Here is a 4,596-nt window from a genome sequence, read left to right as displayed (position 1 = left end):
TCAATCTTATATCTTCATAGTCCAGGAGTCCGGCTGAAGGTATAGTCCGGTCATCCGGACACCCCCTAATCCAGGACTCCCTCAATAGCCCATTAGTCCGACTCATGTCACACAGGCCGGACGCCCGAGGACCCCTTAATCCAGGACTCCCTCAGTAGCCCCTAAACCAGGCTTCAATGACGAGGTGACCGACGCGCAGATTGTCTTTGACATTGTAAGATGGGTTCCTCCTCCGAATACTCCAAAACAGCTCTCGAACAGAGAACGTGTCTGGCTCTGTAAAACAAACACCACATATATCCGTAGAGAGTATAATACTTTATGAGTCCGATCCACTGACAACTTTTGTAGCATGACATCATGTCATAGCCCGATCATTATTTCGAACTGTTTTTGGCCTCCCGCTCCATGTTTCAAGATGCGGTTTTATTGGCACGTGTTGTCAAAGCAAAGATCATGTCGCCTTATTGCGGGATTCTCATCAATACGGGCGTGGGTAACCCAACCGCGCCTCCTGCACGACCCTTGGGTAATAGGCAAGTTTTAAGACGAGTGGGGAGGCACTTGATATTCACTGCCTTTATAAAGGGATAAGGATTCACCTCTTTCACCCACGCCCTCTTCCTCTCTGCCCATCCATTCTCGAGCTCCAGCGCCCAAGCTTCCATCCTTTCCACCTCCAAGAAGTGTTGGGGAACGTAGTAATTTCAAAAAAATCCTACGCACACACACGATCATGGTGATGCATAGCAACGAGAGGGAAGAGTGTTGTCCACGTACCCTCATAGACCATAAGCGGAAGCGTTATGACAACGCGATTGATGTAGTCGTACATCTTCACGATCGACCGATCCTAGCACCGAAGGTACGACACCTCCGCGCTCTGCACACGTTCGGCTCGGTGACGTCCCATGAACTCATGATCCAGCAGAGTGTCGAGGGAGAGCTTCGTCAGCATGACAGTGTGATGATGGTGATGATGATGCTACCGAAACAGGGCTTCGCCTAAGCACCGCTACGATATGACCGAGGTGGATTATGGTGGAGGGGGGCACCGCACACAGCTAAGAGATAAATGATCAACTTGTGTGTCTATGGGGTGTCCCCTGGACACGTATATAAAGGATGGAGGGAGGAGGAGACCGGCCCTCACAGGGCGTGCCCAAAGTGTGGAGTCCTACTAGGACTCCCTAGTCCTAGTAGGATTCCACCTCCTGCATGGAATAGGAAAAAGGGAAGGGAGAAGGAGAAGGAAGGAAGGGGGCGCCTCCTTTCCCTAGTCCAATTTGGACCAGTTCATGGGGAAGGGGCGCGGCCACCCTTGAGGCCTTTCTCTCCTTTCCCGTATGGCCCATTAAGGCCCAATACGAATTCCCGTAACTCTATGGTACTCTGAAAAATATCCGAATCACTCGGAACCTTTCCGATGTCCGAATATAGCCTTCCAATATATCAATCTTTATGTCTCGACCATTTAGACTCCTCGTCATGTCCCCGATCTCATCCGGGACTCCAAACAAACTTCGTTCATCAAATCACATAACTCATAATATAAATCGTTACAGAACGTTAAGCGTGCGGACCCTACGGGTTCGAGAACTATGTAGACATGACCGAGACTCATCTCCGGTCAATAACCAATAGCGGAACCTGGATGCTCATATTGGCTCCTACATATTCTACGAAGATCTTTATCGGTCAAACCACATAACAACATACGTTGTTCCTTTTGTCATCGGTATGTTACTTACCCGAGATTCGATCATCGGTATCTCAATACGTAGTTCAATCTCGTTACCGGAAAGTCTCTTTACTCGTTCCGTAATGCATCATCCCGCAACTAACTCATTAGTCACATTGCTTGCAAGGCTTATATTGATGTGCATTACCGAGAGGGCCCAAAGATACATCTCCGACAATCAGAGTGACAAATCCTAATCTCGATCTATGCAAACTCAACAAACACCAACGGAGACACTTGTAGAGCACCTTTATAATCACCCAGCTACGTTGTGACGTTTGGTAGCACACAAAGTGTTCCTCCGGTATTCGGGAGTTACATGATCTCATAGTCATAGGAACATGTATAAGTTATGGAGAAAGCAATAGCAAAAAACCAAACGATCATCGTGCTAAGCTAATGGATGGGTCAAGTCAATCACATCATTCTCTAATGATGTGATCCTGTTAATCAAATGACAACTCATGTCTATGGTTAGGAAACATAACCATCATTGATTCAACGAGCTAGTAAAGTAGAGGCATACTAGTGACATTATGTTTGTCTATGTATTCACACATGTACTAAGTTTTTGGTTAATACAATTCTAGTATGAATAATAAACATTTATCATGATATAAGGAAATATAAATAACAACTTTATTATTGCCTCTAGGGCATATTTCCTTCAAGAAGCACTCCAGCCATGTCCGGATATGGAGCGCAAGGCAACTGGATGGTTTCCTACGTAAAGGAGAAGGACATCACCAGGCTCCGGGAGGCCGGGTACCTAGCCAAGGAAATCGCCCACCGGCTTCCGGCCAAGGGACAGATCGTCCCCATCCCAGAGCCCCATGAGAGGGTCATGTTCATCCCCCACTTCGTCCGCGGGCTCATGTTCTACTACGGGTTGGATTTCCACGATCTGTCCCCCAACTCCTTCCTCAATATCTCGGCATTTATTGTCGTGTGCGAGGCCTTCCTCCGTATCCCTTCCCACTTCAGATATGGTTGAAGGTCTTCAATGTGAAGCCGAAGGTGGTGGATGGCCAACATGCAGAGTGCGGAGGCGGCATGGTGAGCAAGCTGCCCAATGTCACATGGCCAAAAGGCACCTTCGTGGAGACTGTCAAGGGGTGGCAACAGTAGTGGTTCTATGTCATAGAGCCTCGCGACGCCACCTGGGCCGCGGCTCCCGAGTTCCAGTCCGGCGCCCCGATGCCGCTCACCTCTTGGCTAGAGAAGGGCCTGGACTGGTCTTCGTCGGACGAGCTGACAGCACTTCAGATGCGCATCAAGCGCATGGTGGACAAGAACATCAAGCATGTCAATGTGATCCAGGTGATGCTCGCTCGCCGGATCTTGCCATGCCAAACCGGACTTGCCACTTGTGGGAGTTCGATCCGGCCAAGCACCAGACCCTGCAGCAGTTCTTCGGCACTACGCACGAAGACATCTGGAAGGTGCTCTTCAAGGCCAACGAGACGTGGCCGGCGACGACCGAGGACCGCGGGCACGACCTGGCCCATCCCGCTAGTGTGGTAAGTTTTCCGTATTTCAAGGTGTACCCTTTACTTGCATACTCGAGGAAGGTGTCCAAGCTTCCCTATTTGTTTTTTTAGGGTTGGACAAAGAAGGCGGAGTGCATTCAGTGTCTGGCTCCGCTGCCCGAAGAACCAGCAATCCCGCTTCTGACAAAGATGCTGGTTCCGGCGCCCTATCAAGCGCCGGAGAAGAAGGCCAAGAAGAAGGCCAAGGGGACCAGGGGTGGTCTCCGCCATAAGGGCACTTCGGACATGACGTCCGAAGACACTGAAACCCACTCCCCTCCCGCCACCGACGACGAGGAAGAGGAAAGTGATTCTCCCCCTGAGGGGGGAAGGAAGAAAAGGGCGACCTCCACACATCTGGAGGCAGAGGCGTCCAATAAGGGGAAGGCCTCAGCCGCGGACAACCCCGCGTGGGACATTGACTGTAGCTCCGAGTGGCGCCCCAGGGATAAGCCCTTGGCCGAATCCAGCTTCTTTACGTCATAGTTTTAACATGCTGAATCATGCACTTGCAGTCTGGCTCGTTCCGACCTTGAGCGATCCTCGTCTTCGGGAAACTCTCTGGATCCGAAGGTGATGGACAACGGGTCCCTTCCTGCGACCTCCTCTCCCAATATGGTGGAAGACGCCGAAGTGTTGTCCCGAAGGACACTTCCAGCTCAGGAGGAGGCACAGGAGGTCGTCATGGTGGCGCCAGAGGATAACACCTCGGCCGCCGGACACATGGGGGAGCAGATCCCCATGGAGACTGGTGATGGGGGACATCTCCAATTCGGCCCCCAGCCGAATACGATCCTGGAGACCTATACGGCTCCGGAATCCGGCAGGCAACCTCCTTCGAAGGAAGGAGGTGCGCCAATTCCACCGGTGACCTCTGTCCATCCAGAGGCACCGGATGCTCTAATGGGAGCGCTGCGAAGTGCTTCCATTGTTGAGGAACACCGTACCCTCATGGGTACGGTGGTTGAGAGGATTCAGTCCGCAAAGAGCGGCCTGACCGAAGCCTGCACAAGCATTTTAACAGGCTTTGAGGCAAGTGACACAATTCTATAAAAAGAATTTCATGGTATAGACAGTAGCCCCTAAGACTCTGTCCGGTGTTCGGAAAGAAAAGCCGGACAGAGGGTCAAGTAATTTTTGCCGGAGACTAACTAAATATGTCTTATGTGAATAAGCAGGCGTCGTTGCTAGCCTCAACCTCTCATGTTGCTGAGGTCTCGGGACTAAAGCAGAGTCTGGAGCGGGCCGAGGAAGAGCTCGATAGTGTAAAAAAGCAGCTAGAAGACAAGCAAGGTATGCAATGACCTTGTGTATATCCAGAAAGGA

This window comes from Triticum dicoccoides, chromosome 4A (assembly GCF_002162155.2).
Source record: "Triticum dicoccoides isolate Atlit2015 ecotype Zavitan chromosome 4A, WEW_v2.0, whole genome shotgun sequence".
NCBI lineage: Eukaryota > Viridiplantae > Streptophyta > Magnoliopsida > Poales > Poaceae > Triticum > Triticum dicoccoides.
Note: the sequence above shows the minus strand (reverse complement) of the source record.